We start from the raw sequence: 19,609 nt of genomic DNA, 5'->3' as shown, positions 1-19,609 counted from the left end.
TTACTTTCACAGAGAAAATAGACAGTTATGAAAGAACATCCGCATGACCCTATGATCACATCTACAAGTTGACATATACCCTGCCTTCCTGTCCCTGGATGAACCGTCAGGGGTTTATCTGAAGCTAACCTCTTTACTTCCACTCTGATTTCTACCTCTCTCACTTTCTCCCCCACTTAAATCAGAATCTCTAAGAGTTGTTTCTAATACGTAATCCGAGTTGATAACCACTCTACTAGATTATAAGCCCATAAGAGTAGAGATTTCTTCTGTTTTGTTCACTGCCGTATTCTCAGTGCCTAGATCAGAACATAACAGATAGTAGGCACCCAGACTTGGGTTGAATGAATAGATGAGTGAGTGGAGGTATGAATCTTCCTAAAAAGGAAAGATATAAATTAGAATATAAACTCTGAAGAGCACAAAACATACCTAATAAATCATTTTTACCAAGTATTTTGGTAGATACATTTTACCAGATTGGAAGCTAAAAATCTCACCAGAAATTTGGTTCTTAAGAGTTTTTTTTACTGAATTCCTACAAATACGCTTACCTGAAAAATTTTCCTAGAATTTTTAAGCAAATCTAGTTATCTAGATAGTTTTTTGGTTTCTGGGAGCTGAGATTTTTTTTTTCCCCCCTGATTTCTAAGTGCTCAAGCTTTCTTTTCAGATGGATTTCATTGGTGGCAGTTTCACAAATGAGTGCATCTGTACAAATCCCAAGGTTCTTTTTACTCAGCACTGTTGCCCAGAAGACCTGGGTGCAGATGCTTGCTCTGTGACTTTTTCTCATCTATTAAGGAGGCCAGGGATGGTGATTTTTATATTGAGTTATCTCTATTGTGGTCTTAGTATAATTGATTGCATTTCATTCATTAAAATCACGGGAAGAATTTATTTGCTCGACACCACTATTTCATGAAAACTCACAGGAAAAACAACCACATATATTCTAATTTGGTTTTGTATCACTTTTCACCAAACCCTAATTTATAGAAATCTGGTTATTCAAATAGACTTCTGTGTATTTTGAAAGTATACAAGTGCAATATACATACAGTGTAGTTTCAGTTTGGAAGTAAGTGTTACGGAATTACATAAGCTGTAACTCAGTAGCTTGCAGTGTGTCATAGAAACAGTTTGTGAGGGGCGCCCTGGTGGCTCAGTCAGTTAAGCATCTGCTTTCCACTCAGGTCATGATCTCAGGATACTGGGATTGAGCCCGCTTCTCCTTCTGCCCCTCCCTGCCCACCCCCAGTTTGTGTTCTCGCTCTCTCAAATAAATAAATAAAATCTAAACAAAAACCAAAAAACAAAAAGCAAAAAAAAAAAAAAAACAAAAAAACCCCACACAACAAAAATCAGCCTGTGAGCCTTACTTCCAGGTTTCTTTACTAATGTGAGTCAGAGAGTAGTAGGATAAAAATACCTAGCTTCTTTTTTTGGTGGTTGAGTTTTTATTTGTAAAACAACCCTCAGATGGAACTCAGCTAGGTAATTTCCATACATAATGCTCTGGTAGATACCCTAGAACAAATACCATTAGTGTGGTTACTCATTTGCTTGGGAAGCTATTGCCAGGAAATACTCAGAGCTACTGGAGAGAGAAAGCATATATATAAACTTGATTGTTAAAATGGAGATACAGAGGAACTCAGCCATATAATAATGTAAATTAATGAAGAATTATTCAGGTTATAGAAATTTAACTCATGTTTTAAGAAAGTATCTTTGATTAATCAAAGTGTAAGTATTTATCTACATTGGTTTTTGGGTCAGAATTTTTCCTCCTTCACCTCCTGCCTTTTTAAAAGATAGTAAAAATAGAATTAATGAAACATTTCTAAATCATCAGTATATTGGGATTCCATTTATATGTGGATCAGTGCTCTGCTATCTAATTAATTGTTCTGTTTCTGATCTCAATTAATAGGCTCTTCCCCCAGCTTCCCAAACTTCTGCTTTTTGGCTGAAGTGCTCACCCACACCCAGATATTTTTAATAAATCTCCTGAGAACAGGGACATCCTCATATGTAACTCCAAAACTATCACATCCAAGAAATTTGACATCGATTCAGTGTCATCTAATAAAGAGCCCATATTCATATTGTTTTCAATTATCCTCCAGATAAGTGGGTTTTCTTTGATCTGGTATCTAATAAAGGTTCATGCATTACATGTCATTGTCATGTGTCTTCAGCCTTCCTTAATCTAGAGCAGTTTCCATACTCTCCATTTAAAAAAACAGTCTTCCGGGCGCCTGGATGGCTCAGTGGGTTAAGCTGCTGCCTTTGGCTCAGGTCATGATCTCAGGGTCCTGGAATCGAGTCCCGCATGGGGCTCTCTGCTCAGCGGGGAGCCTACTTCTCTCTCTCTCTCTCTCTTTGCCTGCCTCTCTGTCTACTTGTGATCTCTCTCTCTCAAAAAAATAAATAAAATCTTAAAAAAAAAAAAAACAAAAACAGTCTTCCATGATGTTGACAGTTTTGGAGTCCAGATCAATTATCTAATGGAATTTTCTTCATTCTGGGTTTGTTGGATTGTTTCCTAAATATTGGTCTCAGGTGAAACGCGTGGTTACCAATGGGATCCCAATTTAAATAAAATCTTTGCAAGCTTGGCATTCATTGGTAGAGAATCTTGACTTGTTCTGCCTGTTGTCAGATGCTCTTAGAGGCCCAGCCTCTCAGTGGTACAAAGAAGCAGGAGTTGGTTTACTTTTTGTAGATTCTAAAAACCTAGCTTATTGTAATGAGGAAAATTTGGTCTTGTTTTTAGTAAAGATCAGCTGTCTATTGGGTGAACTAATAAGTTTTTCTGAAACCTGATTGTAGCATATATTCTTTTCTCTTACTTTTTGGAATTTGAAAATGACAGCATTAAATAATCTCTAATGAAATTTCAGCTTTTCAGGTTTACCTACAGCCAGAAATGGCTCATTGTGTAAAGCAGAAACAGGCTGAATTGCAAGTGAATATACTACAATTCACTGAGAAAAAGGAATCTTTCACACCAGCCTTCTTAGACCTGTGCTCGTGGAAGGAAATATGACATTCTAAATTCTGTTTTTAGATCTTTCTGATCTTACCTCTGGTTGTTTTTGAAACTTGTGTATCAGAGGTAAGTTTAACAGTGAGCTTTGTAACCAAAATGATATCTTGCTTTAACCCTAGTTAGTGCTGTCTATTTAAAAAGATAAAGCAAACATTTTAAATGACACAATGAACTATAAAATCATGTATCTTCTAAAAGATGTTTCCCTTAGTTGTAACCAATGTGTATATTTATATGCAGCCTTCAGTTTTACCTTTTCAGAACCTTACCAACTCTCACTAAGCAAAATTTGCATAGCAAATTCTCTAAAAATATTTTTACCTAAAGATTTGACTTTTTATATTTTCGTACTAAAGAACAGTAGATGTTAATAACAGTGAGGAGTAAGTTTCTTTCTTTTTTTTGTTTGAGGTCAGCAGTGTTTATATTAATCAGGTTGACATTTCTTGCTGGTGGGTCATGAACTGTTGATAATAGCATTAAATGGTGATTCGGTTCTTACAGAAGGTATAACTCATTATCCAGCTACTATCTTAAATCATCACAGGAAACAACTGGCACCCCACACCCACATGTTCTGTAGAAATAGTACATGAGGCAGTATATATCTTTCTTTTGTTTGCATCTTAAATTTATTGGAGGCTTAGTCATACTATCTAAGGAAGCTACAGCATTGCCACTACTTTAGAGAATCAGGATCAATACCATGACTGATTTGGGGGAGGGTGAAGATATATACATATAATTCTTTTAATAATATACCTAAAGTCTTCTTTTCATATTGTGAGCCTTTCTGAAACCTTGTTTGAATAATGAGTATAACTGGGTAGGAAGTAATAAAATCATATGTGCTTACAGAATTGTAAGTTGGATTTAACTTAAAGTACTACTATAGGCATTTGAATACTTTAAAAAAGATAATCATGCTAAGGGAGAGATGATGCTTGGAAAGTTTGTTTTGTGTTATAGAAGTAGACTTCTTGAGAAGTGTCATTATTATTATTAAAAAAAAAACCTCTTTAAGAAAAATTTAAGAAATGAGCTGGATTTTTTTTACAGTTATTAATCAATTACCTTTTAAGAAAAACCTCAGTAGTATGGTATGCAGTGATCTGAAATTACGGGTACCTTTGAATTTTAAAATAAAACGTGTTTTCAGTATGTCCCATGTGTGTATAGGCAGTGATTAGATAGCATGACTGTCATGTTAATTTGACATAAGTTCTAATTAGACAATATAGAATGAATTAAGTTCATTCTGTTATTATCTAATACAGTTTCCAAGTATTAATAAAATGCCCCAAACATCCACATAGGGGTTCAGTCACAAATTGTTAATGAATATGTGGAAGCAAGAGAGCTTTTTTTTTAAACCCCTTTGTATTTGTCACACAGAATGAATTTTAAAGAGAGAAGAACGAGTGAAGGCAATACTTCCCTTTATAGGGAAAAGGAATATTAACATCTTCAAAATAACAGCCTTATTTAGGTAAAAAGGTTTTTGGTATGTATGCTGGCTACCTCTTTAAAAGAAACAATATAGCATTAGAAGATTATGGGCCACTAGAGGTCACTGTTTAGTAATCAACTTTTAATGAACCAAAACAGTCAGGAAAGCCAATAAATTACACTGTGGATTTTTCTAATTATGAATTCATATTTAATCACTCAATGACAAGTTAACTGTGGCAGTGGTTCTATGTATTTTGCATACGTGGTTATGCTAATATACTATTCTATTTCTCAGATGCTGGTCCTCCATCATTAGAGTAGTACACTGCTGAAGGCTTTGTTATCTAGTCCTAATGACTAATTATGAGACGTAATTAACTTTGTTACCACCTCCACCCCTTTCATGGGCCAAAAGTTCTTTTAAAAATAAAGTTTCACTGTAAGGGAAAGTGACATTTACATCATTGTAGGTGTAATGGTTCTGGTCCATTCTTCCCTCTCTCCCTTGTCTGAAGACTTCATGTCTGTTGGTTTCTCTTGCTCCCATCCCTGCTCCTTGCTGTGTTTCACCTGGTGTCTTAACTCCCTCCTTTGGGTTCTTTTTCCATTTTGGTGTGAATCAGCTGCTTTGTTTTCTTAGCGACTGAACGTTTCCTCTTTAGCTTCCCAGCCTTGATTCAGGGAGCAGTAGAATGTGACTTTCACTGCACATCTGAAAGAAATCCCAGGGCAGGCAGCTTGGGCGGAGGCAGCCGGCAAAGGGAAGAGCCATGCGTGCGAGCAAGTATGCCTCCCCGGTTCCTGCCGCTGCCGCCGCTATGAGCAGATGGCTCTCCTCAGCCTGTCCAGCCTGGAATCCATTCAGGAAAAGGCAGATTTCCCTACGCATGTGATAAAAATTTGTTTTCTTTCTTAAAGGCTCGGCTGGTTGCCCCAGAAGAGGCCTCTGAAACATAGGGAAAAACTGAACACGTGCACATGTGTTTCCTTTGCCTGCGGGCAGTACGACATTGTGCTCAGAGAGCAGGTACCTTGGCATGGCACTGCTCAGGCTCCCTCTGCTTTCTGTTGCCTTCACTACTCCATGGCCAGTGCTGTGTGCTTACAGCTACTGTTCTAGGATTTGCTTCCCTCTGCATTAGGCTCACAGCTGGTACATTGTTCCCTCAAGCCTGCACCATCTTCTCAGCCTGCCCTTCAGTGCCCTCCACAGTCTGGATCCAACTTAATTTTCTGTTGTTGTTTTTCACTACTTTTCTCCACATGCTGTAACTTCTAGCCAACCTAGACCACTCACTCTTTCTCAGATGTGTACCTCATTTACTCAAGTCTCTGGCTCTTGTTTTTTTTTTTTTCTTCCACTGGGATTTTTTTTTATTTATTTAATTTTATTTTTAAAATCTTTTTTATTTGAGAGAGCGAGAACATGATGAGCAAGAGCAGGGATGGGAGGGAGGCACGGTGGGAGGGGGAGAGAGAATCTCAAACAGTCTCCATGCTGAGCGCGGAGCCCAGTGCAGGGCTGGATCCCACGACCCTGAGATCATGACCTGAGCTGAAATCAAGAGTCGGATGCTTAACCGACTGAGCCACTCAGGTTCCCCCTGCTAGGATTTTAATCTTATTTATTTATTTATTTTAAGATTTTATTCATTTATTTGACAGACAGAGATCACAAGTAGGCAGAGAGGCAGGCAGAGAGAGAGGAGGGAGCAGGCTCCCTGCTGAGCAGAGAGCCCGATGCAGGGCTTGATCCCAGGACCCTGGGATCACGACCTGAGCCGAAGGCAGAGGCTTAACCCACTGAGCCACCCAGGCACCCCTTAATCTTACTTTTTTATCTGTCAGAGTTGGCCCAAACAAATGCCTCGTCCTGTGATTTTCTCTTCAGGCAGAGGTGATCGTTCTTGTGAACCACATGTAAGGGACTTATCATCCTACCTGCATTGTAATGACACGTGTATGTGTGTTTTTCCCTCATCTACATTGTATATCCATTAAGTCCAGGGATTCTTGGCAAATAAATTAAAAATGCTAAAATTCCCAATGAAAACCCATTTGGCAGTGTGTCTTGATTTATAATTTTATGCTGGGAAAATTAAAATAATTTTATAATGCTAAAATTTGTGAGTTGTGGGATATCCTTTGCTGGAAATTTTTTTCACAAAACACAGACTTTTGTCCATTAAAATGAGTTCTATCTGAACACATGTGAACGAAGAGTTAACTTGCTTTTCTTGATTATGCACTTTATTATATCTCTGGGGCTACAGGAGTTATTAAATCTCCTGGGAGAAAAGTGTATTTTATACTTTGAAATGATGCTCCTTACATTTGCATCGTTCTATATTGAAGAAATTGAGAGTTTAGTTAAAAATAACCTTTTGCTTATAAATGCTGCAAATTTCTTGTGTTCTATAAAAATAAAAAGAAATGTGGAGGATATGTGGATTTGTAACTTCAAATTTTTTTTTTCAGCTCTTTTTCAGTTACTCTTTCCAGTGGTCTAATGTAGTATATAAATTCCATACTATTAAACAGAGAAGTATGTGTCCTGGAGGAGTAATAAGTAAAAAGGTTCACATGCCTAAACCTATGTATCCATTTTATTATAACAAACTAATTTGTAGGGGTTTTGTTTGTTTATAAATCAAACATATAGAAAGTTACCTGTTCGAATTCAGAATGCACTTTTTGTTGGCAACAGCATCTAATATATTTAAATCCCTGTTTTCGACTTCAAATATATTCAGCCCAGAATACTCTGAAATTATGATGTTGCTGCAGGTAAGGATTTCAAAGATCCAACTTGGGATGCCAGCTAGGTTACTAGCTCTTCCTGCCCTTTGAGAAAACTACCTACCTCCTCGTCTTCTTCCTTCTAAGCTGAGGGATCTAAAAATTTCCTGTGGGGACTCACATATTCTTCCAGAATTTCAACTGTCTCATCCCCATAGAGTTTTCCTAATTCTGTATTCCCATCATAGACTTTTCTACTTTGTAGCCCTGCATTTTTATCTCTTGGATCCCTTTAGTCAAACTCATTCTAAGTCAAGCTCATCTTTTCTATAAAACCATTCTTCCTCTTGATTCCCTTATTATAGTATAGCATAGTTTCAAATTTTCTGATCTTTTAGGTTCATACTCTGAGAATAGCGCTGTTCAAGAGAAATACAATGTAAGCCACATGGGTAATTTTAGGTTTTCTAGTAGCAGCATTAAAATGTAATAAGAGGGACACCTAGGTGGCTCAGTTGGTTAAGCCGCTACCTTCGGCTCAGGTCATGATCCCAGGATCCTGGGATCGAGTCCTGCATCCAGCTCCATGTCCAGCAGGGAGCCTGCTTCTCTCTCTGCCTCTGCCTGCCACTCTGTGTACAGCTTCTGGTGGCTCTCTCTGACAAATAAATAAATAAAATCTTTTTTTAAAAATGTAATAAGAAACACAGCTGAACATCATATTATTATTTATTTATTTCTATAATTATGTAATTAAAGATTTTATTTTTAAGTATTCTCTATACCCAGTGTGGGGCCTGAACTCACAACCACAAGATCAAGAGTCGCACACTCCGCCAACTGTGCCAGCCACGTGCCCTAACATCATTTTAATAATACATTTCATTTAACCCAGTATTCCTAAAATATTATCTATCTCATGTAATCATTATAAAATTATTGAGATATTTTACACCTTTTTTCCCTCATAATACGTCTTTGAAACCTAGTGTGTATTTTATACCTAAAGCACGTCTCATTTTGAACTAACTCTGTTTCAAGTTCTCAGTAGCCCTATGCGGCTCATAGCTACTATCCTGGGTGCTGCCCAGCCTTTGAGTCTTTCGTTACATCTATTCTCATCAGCCTGTGGCGTGTTGTGGTGCTGCACTGTCTGCCAAAGTTCTTGCAGTGCTTGCATGGAAATCTACAGGTTTGTCCTCCTTTCTTCCTTCTATCCTTCTTCTGTTCCTATTGTGAGGATTATAAATATATGTATACACACACATACATGTATATGATATAAATTGGTGGGTTGGAGTAAGTCATAGTTCTTGTTTTCAGGAGCTCACACTCTAGTAAAGTGAGGTGGGCATGGAAAAAGATACTACATTATAGTACAGCTTGGTAATTGCCATAAGAGGTATAAATGAGTTCCATGATAAATTGATGCTATATTTTGGGTTATTTGTATTTATTGGATCTGATTTGTAGGCCAGTTGCTTTCCTAAAAAACTGATAGGTATTTATCATGCATTGTGGAGTTGGGTGAGGATGTTCCAAGAAAAAGAGATAATTTTTGAGGTTTAGAATTGGAAAAGGGCATGACATATTTGAAGATTAAACTAGAGTCAGTGTATCTGGAGTTTTAATTGTTCCATATTCAGCTACTTACGATGTCCGTCTTCCTTCCTTCTTTCCTTCCTTCCTTCCGGGAGAGAGGGAGACAGAGAAGAGGGGGAGGTACAGACAGAGAGAGAAACTCTTAAGTCGGCTCCACCCCCAGCATTGAGCCTGACCTAGGGCTCAGTCCCACCACCCTGAGATTATGACCTGAGCCAAAATCGAGTCAGTTAACTGACTGAGCCACCTAGGTGCCCTGCTTACTATTTTCTAAACACACCCCATACTTTTCTGTTTTTATGTATTTGCTTTCACAGTTCACTTCACCTAGAATTTCTCTCTGCCCCAAGTCATTCCTTGCCAGCATATCAGGATCTTTTTCTTTTTTTTCTTTTTTCTCTTCCGGTCTCAGTCCATTCTTAGCACCCACTCCATCATCTGGTTCCTAGAACTCCGATTGCTCAGGGTCGTGTCATCATTGACCAGGGCTCACAGTCACAGCAGCAGAGGCCTCCCTAACTCTCCCTCATCTCCAACCCAGTGTGCTGCCACTCATCTCCCAACCCCAGTCCTGAGCCACACTTCGTCTGACCTGTTTTCATAATCCTCTCAGGCTCCAGGCCAGCAGCGCCACCAGCAATGGGCCCAATCATACAAGGAAAATACTGCGAGCTCATATGGGGCTACACTGGGGACTCAGGGGCTGGGGACTCCCTGCCCTCCGACACTCGCTACACTCCCTAGGACGCCAATCTCCCTAGGACGCCAATCGCCACACACACACCCCCCCCCCCCTGCCCCGACCTGCCCGCCCGACTCATGCCCACCCCTCCACCCATCCCCACCATCACCAGGCACAGCATATCAGGATCTTAATCATCTTTCCTGGCCCATGTTGATCTGATCTTTTTAGTAAAGTTTTGCCTATTCATTTTTCCTAATTTCAGTCCACAAATGGCTGTAAAGTTTTCCTCCTTTGAATTTTGAACATTTTTAAGACAATTAATTTTCTTATAATTAAAGTTAATTTTATGGTGCAATAACTCTTGTTTGGATCACAGAACTTAATTTGAACAGGAATCCTGTCTTAATTATTTTTGTATACCCCAAAGAGTCAAGAATGGGTAACTTGTATATTGAAGATACTCAGTAAATACTTGATTTGTGTATAGTAAATATCTTATGAGATGTCTCAAACAAACAAATCTAAATAAGTAAAGCACAAAATTAAAGTGATCTAGAGATTCCCAGTATTTAATGTTTCCTTTTAGATTACTTTCATGGAAAGTATTCATAAACTTGATTGACTGCTGTATCTAGTTGGATGAAATTTCTTGATTTCACTTTTAAAAGTAGATGCCATAAAAGCAACATTCTGTTATAAAATTTTAGTGTAATACAGGTACTAATGGCAAAGATGAAACCTGTTTTATTATCAGAAAAGAGTTAAAGATATCCTGGCATAAAAATAAGATGGGAATCAATCTTTCCTTTCACATTTAAGGACCCATTTTGTTTCTTTGCATAACCATCCACTGCTTCTGGCAGTTTGGTGGATTAGGTGTGTTAAAATACCCTCCTGTCATGAAACACCCAGGTGCTGGATCAGTTACAGCAAGCATACTTTTGAATGCATTTCAGATTCCTCAAAAAATAAGGGAAATCCTCAATGACTAAATAATTGAATAGTAACCTGAAATCAGAGTGAGGAACCCAGAAGCTCTGTCTCCTCTTGGGGCAGTGTTGATTCTAGGAACCAGGAGCTGGGGGTATTAATACTCATGGGTGAAAGATCATGGGTTTAATGGAAAACTCGGCCTTGTGCTAACACAAAGTAAGGAAGCTGATCCCTGCATTCCATTCATCCCCTCTACAAAGCCAAAATACCCAGAGACCATTCCCTCAGGGAAAAGGGTGGCCTGCAGACAGTATTGCCTGCTGGTAAAGGGGACTAACTGGTAAATCTATCTGTCTATGCTGATTATAGGTTATAAGAAATAAAATATATCAATGTCCCCTGAATTTTTGTGATTTTGTAGTTTGGCTCTCATGGATGAAGAGTTCAGATTTAAAGAGTGCACCCAGCTGGGAGAACATTCAATACATTTAAAGGCTTTGTCATTATTATTTTTTAAAGTAGTCTCCATGCCCAGCATGGAGCCCAATGGAAGGCTTGAACCCACAACCCTGAGATCAAGACCTAAGCTGAGATTAAGAGTCAGATACTCAACCTACTGAACCACCCCAGTGCCCCAAATTTAAGGAGTTTTGAGTTGATAAGGCTGGTAGGGCCTGTCACCTACAAAAAAAAAAAAAAAAAAATCCTTTCTGGAGAAAATCATCTTTAACCCAGGACTCTCAGAATTCACTAAGTAAATTCACACAGTAAATGTGAGCTAGCCAAAAAAAAAAAAAAAAAAAAAAAGAGAAAGGAAAAACAAAACAAAACCCAGACCGAGATAAGTTATCAGAGCAAGAGTCAACAGGAACAAACAATTCAACATCTAATAGCTACAGGTACTGAAGCTCCTCAAATAGAGTACAAAATGAGTATATATAAAACATTTAAATAAATAAAAGATGGAATTAAAAATAGGTGGAAAAGGAAGAAGAGAATATCAGAAAAGAGTAATCAAATTTTGAGGAAAAAATATTGAAATTTAAAAATCAGTAGATAAGTTAAATGACGCATGAGAGCTGAAGAGAAAATTAGTGAATTAGAAGAGAGATCCAAAAAAATAACCCAAATGCAATACTGAAAGACTTAGAGATGGAAAATACAAAAGAAAATATGAAAAAAGAAAGGTTAAGAAAAATGAATATATAGCTAGGAACAAAAAGTCAAACATGCATCTGAGTGGAGTTCCAGATGAAATGGAGGAAAATGGTCAACATGATAATGTCTGAGAATGTTCCAGAATTGACATAAATCCACAGAAACGGGAAGCACAAGATATACCAAATAGTTAAAAAAAAAAAAAAAAAGAAGAAGAAGAAGAAATCTTACTAAGTACATGGTTGTAAAACTGCAAAATACCAATAAAAGATGAAAATAGTTAGAAAAGACAGATCACCTACAAAAGAACAAGAGTTTGATACCAGACTTCCTCTGAGCATAATTGAGGTATAATTTGGTAAAATAATATTTACCCATTTTAAGTTTTAAAGATTGATGAGTTTAGACAACTGATAATCATCATCACAATTAAGCATAGAATATTTCCATCACCCCCAGAAAGTTCCTTTATGCCCCCCCTTTTGAAAGATTTTTTAAAGTAATCTCTACACCTAATGTGGGACTTGAATTTACAACCTCAAGATCAAGAGTCACATGCTTTACCAACTGAACCAGCCAGGTACCCCTCCCGCAGGCCCCTTTGTAGTCACTCCTTGCCGCCAGCTCTAGTAATCACTGGTGGCTTTCTATTACTGTAGTTTTGTCTATTTTAGAATATGTAACAACATCATATAAATATGCCTTTGGGGTTCATACAATATATAGTCTTTTGTGTGAATAGCAGACTTCTTAAGAGCAACAATGGCAGCCAGAAGACATGGAACAGTCTTGTCAAAGTACTGACAGATAACTTGTCAACTTAGAATTTGCATCCAGCAAAACTATTCTTCAAGAATGATGGGGAGGGGCGCCTGGGTGTCTCAGTGGTTAAAGCCTCTGCCTTCGGCTTAGGTCATGATCTCAGGGTCCTGGGATCGAGTCCCACATCGGGCTCTCTGCTCAGCAGGGAGCCTGCCTCCTCCTCCTGTCTCTCTCTGCGTGCCTCTCTGCCTACTTGTGATCGGTCTGTCAAATAAATAAAAAAATAAAAAAATAAAATCTTTAAAAAAAAAAAAAGGAATGATGGGGAGATTCCAGGTATGGTTAAGATAGAATGAAAAAACACTGCCCTTTTGTTGAATGTGTAACTGAAAACCTTGGACAGAATGAATGGAGCAGCTATTTGAGAACTCAGAAAAGTAAGTGGTAGGAGGTAGATTGGAGAAGGAGAAGAGAACCTGAAGTACAAAAGCTCTGCCAACAAACTCCCTAAAACCCTTTCCCCTCCCCTTTGCATTTCCCAGCCTGGATTCTGAGGCATTGTGAATCTGGAACTGTGCATGGGTATAAACAAAACAAAACAAAACAAAAGTTGCAAGAGAAAGGAACTTTCTGGTCTAAGAATCAGGAACAGGGGCCATATGAACAGAGAGGGGGAAATTCACTTCTTTTTTTACTCTTAGCACTGCCAAACTGACGAGCCTTATTCCTGAAATTGCAATTTTGTGGAAGCAATGGCAGCCGTGCAGACTCTTAAAAATATGAGTGGGGGTGGGAGGTGCCTGGGTGGCTCAGTTGGTTAAGCAACTGCCTTCGGCTCAGGTCATGATGCCAGAGTCTGGGATTGAGTCCCGCATGGGGCTCCGAGCTCTGCAGGGAGTCTGCTTCTCCCTCTGACCTTCTCCTTTCTCATGCTCTCGCACGCTCTCTCTCTCTTTCAAATAAACAAAATCTTAAAAAAAAAAAAATGGACAGGGGAATCCTTCTCTCTGCCCAGAGGAAGTATGGTCGAAAGAGTGGGGAGGAATCCCTGTTGCTTTTTACTTTCTTTATTCTTCTTATCTTGGCCCCAGATACATACCTTTTTTTAGGAATCATAGGACATTATATACAGAGGACCACAAAGGGAGGATTAGAAGTGGGAGTACTAGAGTGTCCATGGGGGAGCAGTTCATAGGATGAAACTCAAGAAAGGGTCCTGTATGTTGTATAAATTGTTGGGATCCCCCTGAGTCATACAGTATGGATCTCTCCTGAACAGCATACCAAAGGATATAAGAACTTTATGGATTAGACAGCCCTCCAAGTATCAGATTGGCCCCTGGCTGATGCATGTGTAGAACAGATTCAAACAGTACTGCAGAGACTTTGAAAACTGAACTGACATTGGGACCACAGCTCACAAAAGGCATGTTGCAATTTGGTTTGACCCTAACCTGGTTGGTTGCCTGGTAAAACAAACAGACAAGACCCCCAACCCCAAATATTCTTCATAGAATTTGAACAAGACCCAGAGTCTCATACAATATTCCAGATATAATATCCAGATACCTGTGATATGATAAAAAAAAAAAAATTAGTTGACACAGGAAGAACCAGAAAAGTCTGATAAATTCTCAAGTGAGAAGACAATCAAGACGCCAAACCTGAGATTACAAGGCAGTGACTCTAAAACAGCTATCATAACCATGTTCTAAGAAGAAAAGAAATAGAAGCAGTTAAAGCCAAATTGAAATTTTATAACTGAAAAATACAGTAACTAGAAATTTGAAAAAAAAAAAAAAAAAGTGGGTGTGTTTAAAAGCAGAGTGGCTATGACAAATGAGTCAGTGAATTTGAAGACAGAAATGACTTGAATAGAATTTATCCATTCTGAACAACAGAGAGAAAAAAAGATTTTAAAAAATAGAGCCTCAAGATCCCGTGAGGTAATATCAAAAAGCCTAACATTTGTGACATTGGAGTTCTAAAAGAGATGAGAGTGTGGTACAGAAAAAAAAGGTATTTGAAGAAAAAAATGGCTGAAAGCTCACTAAATTTAACAAAAGACAAACTTATAAATCCAACAAACTCAGTGCATCTGAAAAAGGATAAACACAAAGAAACCCATGCCCAGATATAGTATAATCAAACTGCTGAAAACCAGAGAAAAAGAAAAAAAATCTTGAAAGCAGAGAAAAATGATGCATTACGGGGCAACAATGATTGGAATGACTTCGGAGAAACTATGAATCCCAGAAGGCAGTGGAACAACACCTTATAGTGCTGAAACCCAAGTCATATATGGCAAAATATTCTTCAAGAATGAAGGGATATTCTTAGCTAAAGGAAAACTAAGAAAATTTACCTCCTGAAGAGCTCCTCTAAAAACATTAGGTACTGCATCTAATAGAATAACCTTAAAATGCAAGATGCAAACAAGTATAGAACCACAAGGAGAAATTGACAGATATGGCACACCATCAGAGTGATGTATACCACTATACACACACCATAAGAGGCGTATATAGAACCTTTTACCCAGAAATTGAAAGAGAAATGTATTTCCCAAGATTTGGAAAAATTAGGGACACCTGGCTGGCTCAGTTGGAGAAGCGTGTGACTTTTGATCCTGGTGTTGTGAGTTTGAGCCCCACATTGGGTATAGAGATAACTTAAAAAAAAAAAAAAGAAAAAGACTTGAAAAATTATTAAAAGTTAACCACACAATAGACCACAAAGCAAGTCTTCAGTACTGAAGCATCTATATCTTATAGATTGTATTCTTTAACTACGTGCAATTTAATTAGATATCAAAAGCAAATAAATAGATAAATAAATCTTCTATACATTTGAAATTTAAAATCACATTTCTAAAGAATTCATATTCTTTAATCAAAGAAGTCATATAAGAAAATATATTTAGAACTCAAAAAATATGTCAAGTGGGGATGCAGCTAACACAGAACTTTTAGGAAAAAGTAAATGCAAATTTTGAATGGAATTTGAAAGTATATGGTAAGGAAGTAAGCTGAGTGTTACAAAAAGCTTCTAGGGGCACCTGGGTGACTCAGTTGGTTAAGTGTCTGCCTTTGGCTCAGGTCACTGTACTAGGGTCCTGGGATCAAGCCCCACATCGTGCTCCCTGCTCAGCAGGGAGCCTGCTTCTCCCCCTCCCTTGGCTGCTGAGAGAGCTTGTGCTCTCTCTCTATGTCAGATAAATAAATGAAATCTTAAAAAAGCTTCTAAAATTTAAAAAAATTTCCTGAATAAAAATGAAGTATATATTAAAGGATAAAATGAACTCAACAGGAACAAAAACCAAATAACACAATTTTAAAAATGGGAAAGGACTTGAGTAGACACTTCTCCAAGGAAAGTGTACAAATAGTCAATAAAACAATGAAGAAATGGGGTACCTGAGTGGCTTACTTGGTTAAGCATCTGACTTTGGCTTAGGTCATAATCTCAGGGTCCCGGGATCAAGCCCCATGTTGGGCTCCATGCTCAGTGGGGAATCTGTTTCTCCCTCTCCCTCGGCCCCACCCCTGCTCATGCATGCTGTCTCTCAAATAAAATCTTAAAAAAAAAATGAAAAGATGGGGGCGCCTGGGTGGCTCAGTGGGTTAAGCCTCTGCCTTCGGCTCAGGTCATGATCTCAGGGTCCTGGGATCGAGCCCCGCATGGGGCTCTCTGCTCAGCAGGGAGCCTGCTTCCCCCCTTTCTCTCTGTCTGCCTCTCTGACTACTTGTGATCTCTCTCTCTCTCTCTGTCAAATAAATAAATAAAATATTAAAAAAAAATGAAAAGATGCTCAACATCACTAGTCATTACAGAAGTGCAAATCAAAACCACAATGAGATACCACTTCACACTCATTAGAATCTAGGCTATTATGAAATAAAAACCCACCACAAAAACAAGTATTGGTGAAGATGTGGAAAAATTGGAAACCTTTGTGCACTGCTCATGGGAAGTAAAATGGTACACCCTCTGTGGAAAATGTTATGGTAGTTCATCAAAAAATTAAACAGTATTACCATATAATCTAGCATATACCCAAAAGAATTGAAAACAGGAACTTGAAACGTTATTTGTACACCAGTGTTAATAGCAGCGATTTTCATAGTGGCCAGAAAGTAGAAACAACTCAGGTGTCCATTGATGGGTGAATGGATAAATAAAATGTGGTGTGTACATACAATAAAATGTTAACGGGATTAAAATGGAATGATATTTCTGATACGGGCTCCAACATGGATGAACCTTGAAGATGTAATGCTAAGTGAAATAAGTTAGACATAAAAGGACAGATATTGTATGATTTCTTTCCCCTACCCCTTTTCCCTCTGTCAGTCATCAGTCTGTTCTCTGTATAGGTCTCATTCTGCTTTTTGTTTATCCATTTGTTTTGTTTTTAAATTTCCCTGTGTGAGTGAAAATCATATGATATTTGTCTTTCTCTCTGACGTATTTCACTTAGCATAATACTCTTTTTTTCTTAAAAGATTTTATCTATTTATTTGAGAGAGAGTACGAGAGAGAGAGAGAGAGAACCAGTGGGGGGGGTGGAGGGGCAGAGGGAGAGGAAGAAGCAGTCTCCCTAATGACCGGGACCTTGGGATCAGGACTTGAGCCGAAGGCAGTTGCTTAACAGACTGAGCCACCCAGGTGCCCCTAGCATAATACTCTTTAGGTCATCCGTGTTGTCACAAATGTCAAGATCTGAACCTTTTTATGGTGTCATGTTGCTTCTCTGTCTTGGCTATTATGCAATAAATGTAGGGGTATCTGTATCTTTTCGAAGGAGTGTTTTTGTTTTCTTCAGGTAAATATCCAGTAGTGGAATTATTGCATCATATGGTATTTCTTATTTAAATTTTTTAAGGAACCTCTGTATGTTTCCCACAGTGGCTGCACCAATTTATATTCCCACCAACAGTGCATAAGGGTGCCTTTTTCTCCACATCCTCACCAAGACTTATTTCTTATCTTTTTTATTTTAGCCATTCTGACAAGCGTAAGGTAATATCTCATTGTGGTTCTGATTTGCTTTTCCCTGGCAATTAGTGATGTTGAGTATCTTTTTATGTGTCTCTTGGCTGTCTGAATGTCGTCTTTGGGAAAATGTTTATTCAGGTCCTCTGCCTATTTTTAAATTGGAGTATTTGAGTTTTTTTGGTGTTGAGTTATAGAGTTGTTTTTTTTTTTTTTTTTTTTTTTAGATTTTATGTATTTATTTGTGAGAGAGAAGAGAGAGAGCAGAAAGTGGGGAGTGGCAGGCAGTGAGGGAGAAGACGACTCCCCGATGAGCAGGGAGCCCAATGTGGGGACTCAATCCCAGAATCCTGGGATCATGACCTGAGCCGAAGGCAGATGCTTAACTGACTGAGTTTAACCCAGGTGTCCCGAGTTGTATAAGTTATTTATGTATTCTCGATATAGTATTTTCTAAATCATACTGTACAGGTTTCTGTGATTTTCCTCATCTTCTGTTTTCATTAACAAATCAGGAAAAATTTTTAATGAAAATTTTTAAAACTTTAAAATTTTTAATAAAATGCTATTCATTATTTTCTACATTATAAGACCTCTTCCACTTCTCTTGTTGCTGGAAATTTCTTTTTTTGTTGTTGTTGTTGCTGGAAATTTCTTACTCTCAGTTTAGTAGATGGTTATTATGCAAAGAGCTCTGGGTCTAGGGGAAGCAAACAGGTGAACAACTATAATAGAGAGTGATGTGATCAAATAAAATGTGTGTGGGGGATGCATAGACAGGCTTACTGGGTACTTATGGGGTGGGGGTTGGAAATGACACTTGGCTGAACTTTTGAAGAGTTAGTAATGCTCGATAAGCAGAGCCTGAGATGGGTGCTGGAGTTGGGAGTAAGTGTGGGTATAGCATACCAGGAAGAGACAGCATAAGCATAGGAAGGCAAGAAAGAGGAAGTTCATCTTTTGTACATAGGGGGAAAAAAGGAATCATCTGGTTTGGCTAGAATGCCAGGTGGTGGGTGTCAGGGGCTGAGAAGTTAATATAGAAAGGTGAGCTGAGATCAAACTTGGAAGAACCTTGTATGCCATGCTGAGAAACTTGTAATCTTGAGGTGAGTTAGAGATGTTGAAAGATTTCAAGGAGACAGATAAGATGAATGGTTCTCATGGCATTGGTGACAGTTGGATTCAGGGAAGAGTGTGCAGGCAGGGGAAGACCTAAGGTGTTAGTATTTTAGGTGAAAGATGAGTAGAGCCATGACTAGAGCCAGTAGCTGGGAATGGAAAGAAAAGAAAAGTGGAGGAAAAATAAAATATGTTCTGTTAAATTGGTAAATTCATGTTCCGATGCACCTGTTCTGTTCAGAGTGCATGAAAATCATAGAATATAGTAATAGAATATACAAGAAAATAAGTAGGAACATAGTTGTGCTCCAGGATGAGATACATGTCTCCATGGACCAAAACTAGACTGGAAATATAGTGTATTGAGTGACGCTAGACCATCTGCTAGCTAAGCTCTGGGTCCAGAACTGGGCAATAGTGGCTGGGAGTTCTGTTCCTGGGAAAAAAGTACTCCATGTGAGTGATGGGGACTGGCCCAGGCACACAGCTGGCAGACCAGGAAGCTCAAATCCCCCACTGACCATTGCCTAGGGCTATAGTTTTTAGCAAGCTTTGAACCTAGGACATGGAAAGACATTACAGTGGTTAGACGAGGGACTGAACTAAGCCATCTGCCGGCTCCATGACAAGATCTGTGATTCCCTAGTATCCCTAAAGAGCAGACACTCCCAACCCCCAGCCAGTGTAAGAACTGGTCCTAAACTGGGACCCAGGAAACCAAAAGAGAAAACCGTAAAATCATAGGGAGAAGTGAGCACAGATGGCCAGGGCAAGGGCGTAGGGAGTAAACAAAAAGTTTTCCATTCACAATGAGCCTGCAAACTGAAATTCTACATACATAAGAAAGAAAATAGACAATAAAATAACTGTACCTAAGGAATTATTAAATGATATACTTTAGTACATCTAAGAAGAAAATATCAGTCTAAGGAGAAAGAGAATATAAGGAACAATCATGAGCACAGAATGATTTTTTAAAGTCGTTATTAACTTTATTGACAATTTAAAAAACCTGTTATTGTGTGTGTTTAAAAAGGTTAAACTAGGGGCCCCTGGGTGGCTCAAGTTGGTTAAGCCGCTGCCTTCGGCTCAGGTCATGATCT

At 38.4% G+C, this 19,609-nt stretch overlaps 1 protein-coding gene and 2 non-coding genes across 3 annotated transcripts in view; 1 reads left to right on the top strand and 2 right to left on the bottom strand.

Annotated features, from left to right (window-relative positions):
- The window catches only part of HIBADH (3-hydroxyisobutyrate dehydrogenase), a 109,874-nt gene that overhangs the window by 61,428 nt on the left and 28,837 nt on the right, over positions 1-19,609 (top strand). The window lies entirely within an intron of this gene.
- Positions 9,255-9,336, bottom strand: LOC125081543 (small Cajal body-specific RNA 18). Its single transcript, XR_007121740.1, has one exon. It is a non-coding gene; the product is annotated as a small Cajal body-specific RNA 18 (non-coding RNA).
- Positions 9,415-9,554, bottom strand: LOC125081548 (small Cajal body-specific RNA 17). The gene has a single exon (XR_007121745.1). It is a non-coding gene; the product is annotated as a small Cajal body-specific RNA 17 (non-coding RNA).

This window comes from Lutra lutra, chromosome 11 (genome assembly GCF_902655055.1).
Source record: "Lutra lutra chromosome 11, mLutLut1.2, whole genome shotgun sequence".
NCBI lineage: Eukaryota > Metazoa > Chordata > Mammalia > Carnivora > Mustelidae > Lutra > Lutra lutra.
Note: the sequence above shows the minus strand (reverse complement) of the source record. Positions and strands in the feature narration are given on the sequence as shown.